The sequence below is a fragment of the Sus scrofa genome, chromosome 16 (genome assembly GCF_054392235.1).
Source record: "Sus scrofa isolate SSC_HxYL_T2T_F1_AM1 chromosome 16, Sscrofa_HxYL_maternal_Yorkshire_Landrace_v2.0, whole genome shotgun sequence".
In the NCBI taxonomy this organism is placed as follows: Eukaryota; Metazoa; Chordata; class Mammalia; order Artiodactyla; family Suidae; genus Sus; species Sus scrofa.
Window position 1 is genome coordinate 37,142,546 of NC_139398.1, and position 16,858 is coordinate 37,159,403.

A 16,858-nucleotide genomic window follows, 5' to 3' on the forward strand; every position below is an offset into this window, starting at 1 on the left:
CATATCAATGTGCATATTTTTACTTAACAATATGGTACTGCAATATTTCTATTTTAGTCACATAATTTTCCCATCCTCCTTAATGTTGAAATAATATTTCATTGTACTGAATTACTGTAATTTAACTAATTATAGTAGCCAATAAAAAAAACTGCAAAGCATAAAAGCAAGTAAATCACCCATTATGGCCAATAAACCCTCAAAAAATGATTTAGCCTCCATATGAATTTCTAATAATTATGGAAGCAACAATAAAATATCATTTCTCATCAAGCAGATTGGTCAAATATCAAATTACTTACAATACTCAGTTTGGTCCAGGATTTAGGAAATTGGGTGGGAATACTCAAATGATATTGGTTTAAATGTAAACTGAAACAAGCCTTTTTTTAAAAAAAGGAATTATGGAGTTGCTTTAAGTACTAAAAATATCAGTTCTAAAAATTTATCATATTTGTACACATGTATACAGATTTCTACAGATATTTATTATTTATTGTAGCTATGTTTAGATGCACAACTGCTTGTGGGACAAAGAAAGCCGGTTTGTGCAGTCAGGAAAAAGAAGTTTGACTTTAACTTCAAAGCCTCTGCTTATCTTGACCCTATGTAAACAGTTACCACTATCTCAAACCAATCCTCGGGTACCACATTTCTTACCCAATTTATATTTTAGTTACTACATTAAAAAACACAAGTTCATATTATAAACACAAGCATTGTACTTACTTATGTATAATTTGCTTAAATTTTTCTAATGGTTTCCCATTATATACAAGTATGCAAGTTCCTTATCCTAGTTTACAGAGCACTTCATAATCTACACCACCTCTCCCCCACCCCCCGCTTTTCTTTTTTGCTTTTTAGGGCCACGTCCACAGCATATGGAAGTTCCAAGGCTAGGGGTCGAATCAGAGCTACAGCTGCAGGCCTCCACCACAGCTCAGGTCAACATCATAGCTCACGGCAACACGGGATCCTTAACCCACTGAGTGAGGCCAGGGATCAAACCCACATCCTCACGGATACTAGTCAGATTTGTTTCTGCTGTGCCGAAACAGGAACACCCCCCCTCCTTTTTTGTTTTAAAGTTATCCGCCTCTCACACGCTCCACTTCATCCTCTCTGTTGCAGCCACATTGGCCTGCTTCATTACCTCCAAACCACCAGGTCTGTCCCTTCCTAAGAGCCTTTGGCTAGCCATACTCTCTGATGGCAATGCCATGTCCCCAGTTTTTGCCTGGCTTCTGCTTGTTAGTCAGACCTCAAGTAACCATCACCTTTACAGTAAGGTTCCCCCAACCAGCCAACTGGCTCATTATCACATTGCCTATGTTAAATATTTGCAATGCACACATCACTGCCTGATGTTTATGTTGCTTGGTTATTTTTTAGAAACTGATTCATTACCCACCGTCAGTGCTCCCCTACAAAAAAAACACAGGCAAATTCTATGAAAGCAAACACCTACCATGGTCACAACTATAAGGCCAGGGCTTACTTGCTACGTAGCGGGAAATAATTTGATATCTGTTGAACAAAGGAATGAAGACATAAAAGAATACATCTTCTAGTCCCTCCTTCTGACAACATGGCCTAAGAAGCCAGCATATCTTATCTTCTATTGACCACATCCCTGTTGGGTTGGGCTTTGCTTCACCATTTCCACTACCCTTCACTGTAGCTTTCATAACTCCAAGTTCAGTTTGATTTTGGGTGTCACACTCTTCTTTAAAGAGTCCATGATACAGAAAAATAATTCAGTTCAGCTCCAGTGATAAGGACTCCAAACATCATGTTCTCATTCTGTCTCATAAAGGAGGTAGCATGAAATGCAGAGGGGAAATGGTAGCTCTGGCTCTGGAATATTCTCCTCTGTCTGAGGTCCTATTTTAGGTCACTGTAGAAGAAGTGGACTCAGTTACTGGGAACCTCACACATTGCATCCTGCAGGAGAAGAAAGGGAAGAGCCACCTCTCCATCATCAGGATAATCCAAGAGTTTAACCTACATTAATCCAAATCCAGAGCCAAAGACTATCTTCCATACTGATCAAGCATCTCTGAATTTTTGGTGAATTTTCAGAACCAGGGAGTAATGCAAGGAGAATTGCCAGAGGAATTGCCGTAGGAATCCATGAGTCATGGAAGACTGAAAGAATATTAAAATGTGATAAGCTACCAAAATCAAGCTCTGGATATGATAGCATTTGAGCAAGACTTTCTCTTTCTCTTTTTTTTTTTTTTTTTTTTGTGTGTGTGTGTGTGTGCTTTTTAGGGCCACACCTGCAGTATATGGAAATTCTCAGGCTAGGGATCAAATTGAAGCTGCAGTTGCTACACCACAGAAAAGCAGGATCCAACCCACATCTGTAACCTACAACACAGCTCACGGCAACTGTGGATCCTTAGCCCACTGAGCAAGGCCGGGGATTGAACCTACATCCTCATGAATACTAGTCAGGTTCATAAACCGCTGGGCCACAAATGGAACTCCTGAGCAAGGCTTTCTAATCAGCAATAAATTTGAGACAACCATGAATCATGTTGCAATAAAGACTTAATTTATTTGGCAACAAACATATAATTTATTGCTGTTTCATTGGCTTACCAACTATTGCACAACATTAACATAGATGACTCGAGCAAAGTCTTTCAGGAAATAAACTAGACTGAACTTAAATGCATCCACATTTCTTATTATATTTATATATGATGATGTTAATTTGTAAATGCCTATATTCATGTCCATTTCACATTATCCTGTGGTCATTTATGTATAGGATAAATGACAAACTTTTGGATAGAAGTAAAAATTTAATATTCAAAGATCAAATCAAGATTCCAGGAGTTATGGCAGACTGAAAGAATATTAAAATGTGAAAGCTATTAAACATTAATAGCAATCCTTTCTCAAACTTAAATTTTATTATACTTTACAGTTTACAAAAGTAATTAACATTTTTCATGTTATTTTATTTAAGGCTCACTAAACTCTATGAGGCTTAATGAAATTTTTATTATGCACATTTTATGGATCATCAAAACTCTGACTTTTATAAGGGTTGAGCAATACAAGTTTAAGCTCTATATTTCAGTTAATTGTATATTTCCTAGGTGTTTCCATTGTGCCAGTCAGAATCAAAGATGAACATGACTGGATTCCTTATTAGATCTAATGAAGGAGATGGATGATCAAGTAGTTCAATTAAATACAATAAGTGCTGGAGGAGGAGTTCCCATGGGGGCTCAGCAGTTACAAACTCAACTAGTATCCATGAGGACTTGGGTTTGATCCCTGTCCCTGTTCAGTGGGCTAAGGATCTGGCATCGCCATGAGCTGTGGTGTAGGTCACAGACATGGCTCAGATCTGGCATTGCTGTGGCTGTGGTGCAGGCCGGCGACTACAGCTCTGATTCCGCCCCTATCCTGGGAACTTCTATATGCCAGAACTGCTGGAGGGGAAGTTATCATACCTGTTAATAAGGAAGGGATTGAAAACGTATCTTTGTATACAAGTCCTATGTCATTATGGAGACACTTAAACTTCATTATTATTTTGCCATGGATTTTGGATGAAAGTCTAATATAATCCATATTCTGAAAAATAAATGGACTCATATAGAAGGGATATTCTTTCCAAAGGAAGATCTCATATTAATAAGATATGATTAAAAACTATTTCTGAGAAAGATTCTTAGAATTGGAAAGTCAAGGTAGGGTCACTAGCCATCCTGGTTTTCTCAGAATTGAAGGGTTTACCAGGACACTGGACTTTCAGTGTTAAAATTCAGAAAATCCTGGACAAACTAGGATAGGTGGTCAACTTAAGATTAAGAAATCATAAAACAAATTTGTTATCCCAAGAACCAATTTCAGTTAGGCTCAACCCCGTGGTCTAGATCCATTTATTTCTGGATTGAGTTGGATTATAAAAACCAATAAGGAAGACAAAGCCAAATAATCACTTCTATTTGTAGAACATATAAGATTTATAAAAACTGGTCTCAATCTTCATAAATTACCCAGGTGCATTTCATGACACTGATAAGAACAAGAATTGTTATCTCTATTTTACAGATAAAGAAACAGACTCCGAGCTAAGAAATTTGATCAAGGACATAAAACTCATAAGTGCCCAGAAAAAAACCTAGAACCCAGGATTACTAAGGATCCCAGATTACGTCAATACCTGGTGGTAAAAAGTCCAATTAGATAATAGCCTAGCTCACCCAGTCTGAAAGGTTATTCATGAGTATTAGTAAATTTGGGTTGTACTTAAAATGTACTCAATCAACATGAGAACAAGAAGTGACATAAATTCAAACTTAAGTGGAAGTTTATAAATACTAGGAACACTCAACTCCTGGGGCACCTTAACCGAAAGATTTTGCATACCTAACTTCTCCTAAGTGAGTAACTTTATAACTGTCTGACTATTTTTATTGCTGTATTGCAACGGTGATAAATACCAATCCCAGATGGTGCTTTGGAAATCACAAAGCACTACACAGACGTAATATTTTGCCATTATTATTTAATTTATGTACATCAGGTCAGGATCTCAGCAACTGGCGCTTTATCACTCTTAGGCTGAAGTAAGACTTCCGGTTAGTTTTCCACCCTTGAATGGATGAGTCAGATATAATTCCTGCTTTTAATATTTCTGGGGCTAAAGTCACATTTGCCACTCACTCCAGTGCTAAGGTGGTACAGTGGGTAATAATTTCTTCGGCTTTAATACTTCTCCCACCTTATCTAATCCCTACAGCTCCTTTTAGGCAGACCAAACACACACGTTTGTAGTATTTTCCATTATAAATTTTATCACAAAAAAGTTCAGATGAACCAATGAGATTTTAAGAATGACAAAAATAAAATACCTCAAATTGAACCTTTAATATACTCATATTTGGGTTAGTTTTCTGTCATAAATGAAGAGGTCTGCAGGTAGAAAAAGAAATTATAAAGGCTTATTTAAGAAGTCCTCTTTTCTCACTTGCATTTGATTGTGGATCCAACCATAAAATTAGTTGCTCAAGGCTTGAGAGAAATTATCAAAGACCACGTTCCCAAAGAAGACAAGCCATTGTAACTAATTTCTCTCCACCTGCTAGGGAATGATTTTTTCCTTTTATAAAAATATCATAAAAATATCTTTCATCATGAAGATATGCATACCTCATTCCAAAATGCCAAATAGCATATGTTTACTTTCAAAATTAAAAATCAACATGTTTCTTTTCTCCAATGTTCATTGCAGCACTTGTTTCAAGACATGGAAACAACCTAAATGTCCATCGACAGAGGAGTGGATCAAGAAGATGTGGTACATATATGCAATGGAATATTACTCAGCCACTAAAAGGAACCAGCATTTTTAGCAACATGGATGGACCTAGAATTAGCATGCTAAGTGAAGTTGGTCACACAATGAGAAACCAACATCAAATGCTTTCACTGACATGTGGAATCTGAAGAAAGGACAGAATGAACTTCTTTGCAGAACAGATACTGACTCACAGACTTTGAAAAACTTATGATCTCCAAAGGAGACAGTTTGGGGGGTGGAGGGATGTGCTGGGGTTATGGGATGGAAATCCTATAAAATTGGATTGTGCCAATCATTGTACAACTACAAATGTAAGAAATTCATTGAGTAATAAAAAATCAACACGTTGTTTTGAAAATGTTACATAATTTCCCAGAGAGCGGTGAAATTCAAAGTTGGAGTATATTTGCATAACTAATCAGCAATTTGCATTCATTCAGTACGTGCGGTAAAGATGTTAGCTGTCCACACAGAAAATTATGTTCCCTATTCTAGAATACAGTAGGTATTTCCCAGAGGCATCTTCCCAGGCAATGAGTACATTCCCCAGAAGCCCTTTGCATAAAAGTCCAATCCCATGACTAATTCACACCAATAAATGTGTGTATTACTTCTGAGCCTGCATTTATAACAGAAGCAGTTGTACACTCTTTGCTGCCTCCCTCCACCTGTTGGAGCCTAGTAGATGGTGGAGCTGCAAGATGGAAGGTGCCTGAGTCCCTGAAACACCCCAAAGCCACCACCAAACAGTACATCCCAGTATACTTGTTCAGGAATAGAAAGAAAACTCTATTATGTTAAGCCACTGGAATTTTAATTTCCTTGTTTCGATAGCTAGCATTACCCTAATTGAATACTTCAGGCAAATAAATTCCCAACTCCAGCATCCATTTGTTGTTTTGTCCAGGAAAATATGATGTTTGAAAAAGTCAGATGAACAGTCACTCACATTCTGAATTGGGTATAGACACAAGAGGCCTCATCCACCCCTTATGTTTAACCACACTGCCTGCGGCCAGGTGGCAGTCACACAAGCTATTTTCTCAGGCTGGAAAATCTCCTTCCTATCTCCACTCTTCTGGCCTCAGGTATTACTACTTGCCTCTCAGATTTCAGTTTAAATACTATTTCTTGAGAGAAGTCTTTTCTACTCCCCATCTAAGTCAAATCCCTTCTTAGTGGCTACCACAGTACCATGCATCTGTTCTTAGCAGCTATTACAAGTATAATTTTACATTTACTTTTTTGGAATTATTCTATTGATATTTGTTTCTTTAGTAGAGTATAAGCTTTTTGACTTCAGAAATAATGTTTTTTCTGTTTTTCCCAGCATTCTGTTCACTAGATTTAGTACACAGCTCAACACACAGTAGTTCTCGAATACACATTTGTTAAACAGATATAAGGAATACGTAGTTCAATGTACTATCATGACAGATGAAGAAGAGAATATAAAGAACTTAATGAAGGTACTTTTATGGAATTCACACTTTTCTTTTTTCCTTCAAGTTAATTACTAGTCTTTTAATGTCTCAGTGGAGAAAACAATGAAATGACCACAAATAAATCGGCATTGAATTGAAGACAAACTGATTACAGCAACAAATTTAACCATCTGCTCCTGATCAAGGACCATGTCCATAATCTTATTCATCAAAAGCTTCATGTTTTTTTGCCCTGCCAAGAGCCCAAATCACTGGTGTCCAAATTATCACAGTTAACACTTGCTGATTTTATGACCTATAAAATGTCCTCAGGATGCTGATCATTGTAACAACACGTGGAAAAATACAACCTCACTAAGGCCCTATGTGGTCCATTGGTGGAGCTGTTTTCCCTTATCTGCCCCCTCTAGTGAAAAGGTATGTCACTCTTAAGGGTAAGATTGAGAAAAGAACTGAATATATACAATTCAGCCTTTTCTTCTCACTCTTTAGACTCTTCCTGCTAAGAAACAGGATGCATTGTGCACCTCCTGCTTCCAAAAAGCAAGCACACTGGGGTCAGTGCCTAGGTCAGCGTTCTGGAGATGATTTTAGTTCATCTTGCTTTTCTCCCTACTTACATTATGAAGCCTCACAGTCATGAGGCCAGAATTCTGGGTGAGTACATGCTACTCCTTAGGCTAAGACCCCTTTTACCTATTCACAAGTTCCTATTTCATCTAGTTAGCTCTTAGTATCATTTAGATCTGAGTTCACTTATTACTTCCTTAGAGAAGCCTTCCTAACACCGTCCTCGGTGAATTCAAGATTTCTTCCTCCTCCTCCCCCCAGTAAAGAGGCCTCAGCAGAGGCACCTGGAGATGACCTCAGATAAAGAGACCTCAGAATGCGGGTGCCCATCAAAACCAAGAAATCAAATATGTGAAGAATATGACTGGCCAGGAAACCTGAATGGCTGACTGCAGCTCTCTTCACAGGCTGTAATGCACTAGTTGTACACAGGTCTGGCCCAGAGAGGGCAGCTTTCTCCCATCAGACCTGCCAGTTAAAGCCTTGGTAATTACTCACGGGCTTTTAAATAAGAGCCAGAGTTCTCAGTGTTTGCTTCCAAGTTACTCGATCACACAGCTGTTGGCAGGAAGCCGCGTTACTCACCATGTGGACCTTGCTGTAGATTGGTTGAGTGTCCTCACGACATGGCAGCTGTCTTTCCCCAGAGTGAAAGGTCTAAAAGAAAGAACAAGGAGGGAATGACAATGCCTTTTATGACCGAGTGTCAGAAGTCACAGGCATCACATCTGCCATGTTTTCCTTTTTTGGAAGCAAGTCACTGAATCTCTCTACACTCAAGGGGAGAAGAATTACATTCTACTTTTTGAAGGGAGAAATGTCAAAGGATCTGTGTACCTACTTTTAAACAAACACACTTGTACTCATCTTAAGGTTTAGATTAAGATCCAGGGAAGAGGAATTCTGCTTGCAGTCACACACTGAAGTCACATAGCTTAGTTGCTACTTTGACCTCCATTTGTTCTACTCTGGTTCCAAACTTAAAACAGAGAAGAACATATAATTGAAGACCATCCTTAAGTCCAATAATTCAGTTTTTTACACTTTTAACTGATTTCATTTAATCAGTAAATTTACCCAGTCTATCAGTGGTAGAAAAACGATCCACTTATTCATATATCAGCTGCCTGATTGATTATCTAAGATCATGGCAAATTTAGAGGTCTGTTATAATTGTCCTACATGGGGTCATTTTCTCTTTTAAACAACAAATATGAAATATCCAATATATAGAAAGGCTACAAATACAAAATATCAACCTAAGAACACATGATGAGCATCAATATCTTTTTCAACTACCTTTTCAAATGTCAAGTCCAAAACTTGAAATGTTAGAATTTATTCTTCTTACTGGAATGCTAGCAAACAAGTGAACAGAGTTTAATTTATTTATTACTGAAGGAAAGACAGCCACAATATTTGAGGATTTGGAATTTTGTTTTATTTAGTGTCAGGAAGTGCTAGGGAGCTGTCGCTTCTTCTCTTCTCACAACTACTGTTGCAGTATATTTACTGGAAGAAAATTCAGTTTATAAACTCTGCTGAGGAAATAAAAGCCACTTTACATTGGTGGTGGCATTACTTTTAACATGAGATTTCCTGAAGAACATTGTGCAACACATTGTTACTTGAGATCTTCTTCCTGTATTAAGTAACTAATCCAAACAGAATGCACCAAAGCCCTTGCAAAGTTAGAAAAAACTACTTGCCTATGGGCATCTTGACTTTTTTTCCCAAAATGATTTTTTTCCCTTTAATTCTGTGGTTTATTGTTCGAGAGAGAATTTTCCTCTGTTGCTTTTAGTTGAGCAAAAACTAGAAATAGTAGACACTGAAATTGATTCTCAAGTAAGAAACACCATAGCTGTTGGTCTTCATGGATTCTCCATACAGATCACTCAGTGTTTTCCAACTCCTTTAGCAAAGAAAAACTATGGACCAACTTGTTCACCCTTGTCTTGCCAGGATCTTGTCCCATGCCTGGTTTATTAGAGTAAATAATGATGGGAGAAATTAGTGAAGGGTACATTTTAGAGCTAAACTACTGATTTGCCATGAAAAGATGTTTTTACTATAAACTCCCCCTTGGTAGGTGGAGGAATGTTCTCAAACTGAGCTCTGAGAAGAGGACAACTGTATCCTCACTGCAGTATGATTTTTAATTTCTTAAATGCTGAGGAGTGTTTTGATATTTATATAATTAATGACTTCAAAACTTTTTGAAAATGGAAAATTCTAGGTACACATAGAATTCTTGAAATTTAAGTAACAAAAAACTCTATGTATTCAGATACTTGGTAAGTACTGGGGAGATCAGTGAGGAACAAGATAGCTCCAGACCCTAAAAGCTTGCCTTCTAGCAATGGGTGGGTAGAGATAGTAAAAAGTTAACTGTACAACCATTAGCTTAATTATAATTGCAGTAGATGAAAATAGAGGAGGTCAGAGGGACTACAACAGTGTATAACAAGAGGATCTGATTTGATGTGGGGAGTGAGAGAAGATTTCCTTAACTAAATAATATTTGAGTTCAGTTTTTATTTTTTCGTTTCTTTTTTTCTTACTAAACTAGAGTTGATTTACAATGTTGTGCTAATTTCTGCTGTACAGCAAAGTGATCCAGTCATATTCCTTTTCTTATATTATCTTCCATCATGGTCTGTCCCAAGAGACTGGACATAAGTTCCCCGTGCTATATACAGTAGGACCTCATTGCTTATCTATTCTAAATGGAATAGTTTGCATCTATCTACTAACTCCAGACTCCCAATTCATCCCACTCTCTCCTCCATCCTCTTTGGCAACCTCAAGTCTGTTCTCCATGTCTATGAATCTATTTCTGTTTTGTAGATAGGTTCAATTTGTGCCACATTTTATTTATTTTTTTTATTTGTGCCATATTTTAGATTCCATATATAAGTGATAGCATATGGTATTTGTCTTTGTCTTTCTGACTTTCTTCACTTAGTATGAGAATCTCTAGTTGCATTCAAGTTGCTGGAAATGGCATTATTTAATTCTTTTTTATGGCTGAGGAGTATTCCATTGTATATATGTACTACATCTTCTTAGGCCATTTATCTATTGATGGACATTTAGGTTGTTTCCATGTCTTGGCTATTGTGAACAGTGCTGCAATGGACATAGGGGTGCATGTATCTTTTGAACTATAATTTTATGTGGATATATGCCTAGGAGTAGTATTACTGGATCATATGAGTTCTATATTAAGTTTTCTGAGGAACCTCCATACCGTTCTGCATAGTGCTTGTACCAATTTACATTCCTATCAACAGTATAGAAGGGCTACTTTTCTCTACACCCTCTCTAGCATTGTTATTTGTAGACTTATTAATGATGACCATTCTGACTGATATGAGGTGGTACATCACTGTAGTAATGACTTGCATTTTTTTTCTTTTTTGGTCTTTCTGTCTTTTCAGGGCCGCACCTGAGGCATATGGAGGTTCCCAGGCTAGGGGTCTAATCAGAGCTACAACTGCCGGCCTATGCCACAGCCACAGCAATGCCAGATCCAAGGCGCGTCTGTGACCTACACAGCTCACGGCAATGCCAGATTCTTAACCCACTGAGCAAGGCCAGGGATGAAACCCGCAATCTCATGGTTCCTAGCTGGATTCGTTTCTGCTGCACCACGACAGGAACTCCTGATTTGCATTTTTAAACTGAGTTCTTAAAAATAAATAGGAATTAATGGATGTGCAAGGGGTTCTTGAGAACAGAAGATGGGAGATTGTGAAGGGAGAAAAAAATGTACAGAAAAAAGATCAGTAGAGAAGTATCTGAAAAGAAATGGAGTATGGTGTATTCAGAATATTCAGAACTCTGAAAGAAGACCATTTGAGTGGAATTCAGAAAGCCTATCAATGATTTTAATGTCCAATAATCTGAACTCACTTATTTTCTTAAAAGATTATTTGGCTCCTGTTCCAGAGCCAATTTCTTCTGTGCTCCTTTATAAATACAACAAAAAAAATACCCCGGAAATTGTCCACTAGATAATGGCAAAAGAATTCTGGAAGTAAGCTGAAAGAGTGGCAACAGCACTGGCTAGAGGGGAAGAAAGAAGGCAGATGGCTAAGAACCTGAGGCCACTAAGACTGACCATATGGTGAAGTTCCCTCAGTTTCCTTTTCATCTCCCCTATGCTCCTAGACTGGGCACAAGAGAGCTGTCAAGCCCAGAACCACCAGCAGGCACAGGCAAAACAAAAATAACTCTAGAGAAAAGCTTGTCCTTTCTGGTCAAGGACTGGGGAAAGGAAAGCACGGCAGACACAGTGGAAAGTCTTAGCCCTTGTTCCATAATCCAAACCTGGCAGCAGTCTGATCCACTGCAGCATCAAGAGCAGAAAGCTCCAAGCACCCCAGTCATTACTGCACAACCCAGATTCTGGGCATTCCTGTTCTTGGCAGGGGCAGCAGCAGCAGAGGTTCATGTCTCCCCACCCTCCTCTCAGGATCACAGGAGGGCCAGGCCCAGTGGCTTCTACTCTCCTCTCCCCTTGCAGAAGCTGGTCCAGTGACACCAGATGGCCCAGGGAAGTACCTTTGATAGCTATAGATGACACCAGCAGGGACTGAGTTGGATTGGCCTAAACAACAGACATGTGTTCCACACAGTGAGGCAGGCTAAAAATCCAAGATCAAGGTGCCAACAGTATTCTGTGGGATTAGATACAGCAGAAGGGATGGGTATGGTTATAAAGGGGTAACATGGGGAGTCTTACATAATACAGTCTAGTGTTTGGATTGTGATGGAGGTGACACAAAGCTTACACATGTGTTAAAATTGCATAGAGCTACGCATACACACACAAGTGCATGAATAGCCGATGAAATAGCTGATGAAATCTGAATTAATTCTATTGATTATGTCATTGTCAACTTTTTGGTTTTGATATTGTACTGTAGTTGTGTAAGATATTAGTATGAAGAAAACTGAGGAGAAGACACATGGGACTTCCTTGTATGTTTCTCTATAAGTTCCTATGAACCTATACTCCTTTCTAAATAAGAAGCTGAAAATAAAAGGTATTTGGCTTTTATGAAAGTTGGACCCAAAAGAGCAAGAACAGGGAGAGGGAGACCTTGTGAGGGGAAGATGATATGTGATGGCGGTAGAGAAGGAAGTAGACGAATTGATAAAACATTTAAGAAGTATCAGTATAATATCAATAAGACATAATAATTATTTAGATATGAATTTGATGGAGAAGGATACACTGAGGTCTCTGACCTGTAAAGCTTGTGGATTTTGCTCCCATTTGCTGAGACAAGAAATAATGAATGAAAACACACTTAGAGCGGGTGCACACAAGTATCATTCGGAGCATATTCATTTTGAAATACCCAGAAGGTATATGAATGTAAATGTTATTGGTTGAATGTATGGGCAAATACTCAGAAGTTGGGGTTGAAATACACAAGCTTGAGTTGTCCATGGAGAGATGACTATGGGATGTGGCTCTCCTAGATTGCTTAGGGAAAAAAAAAAAAAAAAACATGGAGTGACAAGCTGAGAAGATCTAGAACAGAACTTTTAGAAACTGCACTGTTTCAAGTTCAGGAAATAAAGAAGGATGAAACTGCAAAAGCAGTGGGGGAAAGATAGATCAGTATGGTAAGATTTCAGAACATACACATTTAGGTCAGATGGAACCCAGCAAATGTAAGATCTCTGGATGATTGCATTATTCTTCAATCAGGTAGAACTGAGGGTGGGGATTAAGGAAAAGGTGGGAGACATGTCCTCTGTTGGAAATGGATTGTCTGTTCTCTTCTATTTTACCATGAGGCCGTTTAAAGAGGCGCCTCGTGATTCAGGGTGATTGTCCTGCGTTGTATTACATCCAGAAGAATGCTGCAGCTAGACAGGAGAAGGTCTGTGCTGCATCTCGAGGTTGGTTTGAACATTTTAAGTAGCAGGGCACTGACTCTTTATTGTTTTCCAGATCCCTCCATAGATTCCTACCTGACTTAAAAAAAAAAACAAGAGAAACAGGACCTTATTTAGCTATAACTCCCTTTTTTTTTTTTTTTTCCTAGACTTGACCTAAGTATTCTTGGGACTTTATTTTATAAATAAAAGAAGTATATAAAAACTCATATATAGAAATATGGTCATAAATATACACCAGTTCTTCAGAGAACTTAAAATACACCAGGCCATACTTAGTATTAAATATATTAATCAGGCTTCTCATTAGACTCAGCTATACGGGCACCACCCTCACTTTCATCGACATCATAATAGCTTACAAGTCTTGAGTGTTTACTATATTTCCATTTTCCAGTCATTTATAAAACATTTATTTAATACGCAAAGATGCCTGTTTGGTAGTGTAAATCTTTTCATCTCTATCTGACAGGTAGTGAAATGAAGACTTAGTGATTTGAAGTAACCTGTTGAGTTTCCATAACTGGTTAAATGGCAAAGTAAGGACCCATGTCCACACGCACAAGTTCTTAAACATTATACAATACTACCTTTCCAAGCACAGTGTTTTATTTCATTGCTCTTGTCTTGGTATATACATTATTACAACTCTGAAGTAAAGATAACCACATGAAGTATGTATCAACTGTGTACAGAGAGAGGGCACATCTCCAGTCTGCTGATGTTCACCTCCTTCTCAGAGGTGAACATATAAATCATAATATGAAATTCAAGGATTGCAGGAATGAAATGTGGAAATGAAGCCTCTCGTGGGTGTAGCTGAAAACTGAGGTGCGACATAGAGCATGTGGTCTGGAGCTGGAGTTTTCATTTTTCCAACTGTTGGAAAGGAGAGCCAAGGGCCAGGATAAAGCCCAGTCAGAATCAGGCTCAGCAAAGAGAGACCCTTCACAGATCTGCAAGGACTACACACAAAGAGAACAGAAGATACTGCCTAGACTGGTCTTTCTCTCTTTTAAGACAACATGGCATTCCATACGACTAGAAAGTGGTCATCTCCATCTCAAGTGTAATAAATCATGTCCATAGCTGCAATGGCACCTTTAGAGTAAGCAAGACTGGCTTGTTTATATAGAGCAAAACTACTTATTTAGAATCACATAGCATAAATCTTTCCATCCTCACTGTAACCACCCAGGGGAAAAAAAGTTAATCTTGAGTCCCTGTGAAAGTATTTCCTTAAATTTTGATTTTTACTGCAGATGACATCTTTGAACTTAAAAAAGTTACGATACGTCAAATCTCATTTTTCCCTCATGACAACAGCAAATCATATTTTGAAGTAAACACTCACAATAACTTTTTATGTCAGATCACAAAGAGAAAAACATAAGCTGATTTAATTACTCCTAATAGAGGATATTTAATGCAGGAAATGGGTTACACAAGCAATGGGATACTGAGGCCACCTAATGTCCCTAAGCTGGAGGTCCAATTCGAGAAGGTAATTTTTTTTTTTTTGTATAATGATTTTTATTTTTTTCCATTATAGCTGGTTTACACTGTTCTGTCATTTTCTACTGTACAGCTTGATGACCCAGTTAAACACACAGGTACACATTCTATTTTTTGCACATTATCATGCTCCATCATAAGTGACTAGACATAGTTCCCAGTGCTACACAGCAGGATCTCATTGCTAATCCATTCCAAAGGCAACAGTTTGCATCAATTAACCCCAAACTGCCAATCCATCTCACTCCCTCCCCCTCCCCCTTGGCAACCACAAGTCTGTTCTCCAAGTCCATGATTTTCTTTTCTGTGGAAAGGTTCATTTGTGCTATATATTAGATTTCAGATATAAGTGATATCATATGGTATTTATCTTTCTCTATCTGACTTACTTCACTCAGTATCAGAATTTCTAGTTCCATCCATGTGCTGCAAGTGGCATTATTTTGTTCTTTTTATTTGAATCCTAGAGCCAGAGTCACTTCGTAGAATCTGGAACCCAGTTTTGAACTTGATCAAAAGATGCTATAGTCTCAGAGCTGGATAGCAAAACACTGCACGGGCAAAAGGAGTATCCTGGGTTTTCCCTTCATTTACCCTCAAATATCTATGGATGCCTCCTCTTGGCCAATCCCAGGAGGAAGCCAGCTGTCATAGGAGCCTGGGAATTGCAGCCTGCAGGGGTCAGCTTTCCTGTGATACAGAAGAGAGCCAATGGTGGAAGGATTTGAGGGTAAAGAGGCCCAAGATAGGCACAAGTCACAGCAGCAAGCACTATATTTAACCAACCATATTGTCCCATGTCATGGTATATGTGATCAAAAATTAAGTCACAGAATTCAGAAGCACACACTTAAGAAGATTTCAGCAAGTATAAAGCAAGAGATAGAAGTATTAGAAAAAAGCCAGATCATTAGTTCATCTAACAAGTGTTTTAAGTAACGTTAGTGATTCTAATTTTAGAACTTGGGAATACAACAAATAGGTAAAGAATAAAGAGCAAACAGTAAACAAAAAGAAGAAACATGACAGAGAATAATGCTGTCTGGGGGACGGTAAAGCCTTTGAGGGTATTTCTTTTTTTACACTCTGGTTTAAATCATACATTACCCTGGAGCTGATTTCAGCTTCAACATTCAATTCATTGATTATTAGGTTCATGTTCAAAGATGTATTGCATCTAAATTGCTTCCGTGGCTTGCATTTACAAAGGCAGTGAGTAAGAGAGGAAGAAAAGCATTGTCCTCCTCTGCCTTCTCTACATTATTCAAAAGGTAAAGCTAACAGCCCAGGATTTCCCTGATTCTTCTCTCACCCATATGCCTTCCTTGCACAATGTTATGACTTCTCCTTCAGGTCTGTCTTTGATGCTTATTATAATGATTCTATTCCTATAAATATTCTTGATGCTCAGGGTGTATTCTTTTGATGAATATTTCATTTTGCTAAAATAGAATCACTTCTGTTATACCATTTTTTACTTACCAATATCTTTGGATATCCTTCCATGATACTTCTACATAGATAAAGACATATATATATAATTATATAAAAATATATGTAAATATATGCCATAAAAATTTTTAATAACTGCATAGTTTTCCACTGTATAGATGTGCTGTCATTTAATGAAATCGCTATTAAGTTTTGGTTCTTGTTTTTTGATATTTTTATAATAATGTGATGAGTATCTCTAACTTTTTATGTTTCTGTACCAGTGAAGTTATTGCTAAAAATGAATTCCTAGAGGCATAGCTGCTAAGTCAAAGGGTTTTTATTAGTCAGTTAGTCTACATTATTCTCAATAACAAACAACCCAAAAAATGTCATCAGCTTACAACAGTTTTATCTCATATTCTTGCAGAATGAGGATAGCCTCCATCTGTGATTTGTAGAGGGAAAAAAGAATGATAACTACCAGCTGATTTGGAAAACTTTTGGTCAGAAATATCCCATCTAGTCATTTATGATGGAACACAATGGAGGATAATGTGAGAAAAAGAATGTAAATGTGTGTGTTTGTGTGTGTGTGTGTGTGTCAGCCTGGGTCACCTTGCTCTACAGTAGAAAATTGACAGAA

The 16,858-nt window shown here is 37.9% G+C and overlaps 1 protein-coding gene across 4 annotated transcripts in view; it reads right to left on the bottom strand.

Moving 5' to 3' along the window:
• Positions 1-16,858, bottom strand: part of DAB2 (DAB adaptor protein 2) — a 942,412-nt gene that overhangs the window by 592,781 nt on the left and 332,773 nt on the right. For all 4 annotated transcript variants that reach the window (XM_085002141.1, XM_085002140.1, XM_085002144.1 and 1 more), the window contains exon 3: positions 7,933-8,004. The gene's annotated coding sequence lies outside the window, so the exon portion shown is untranslated. The remainder of the gene's footprint in view (positions 1-7,932; positions 8,005-16,858) is intronic.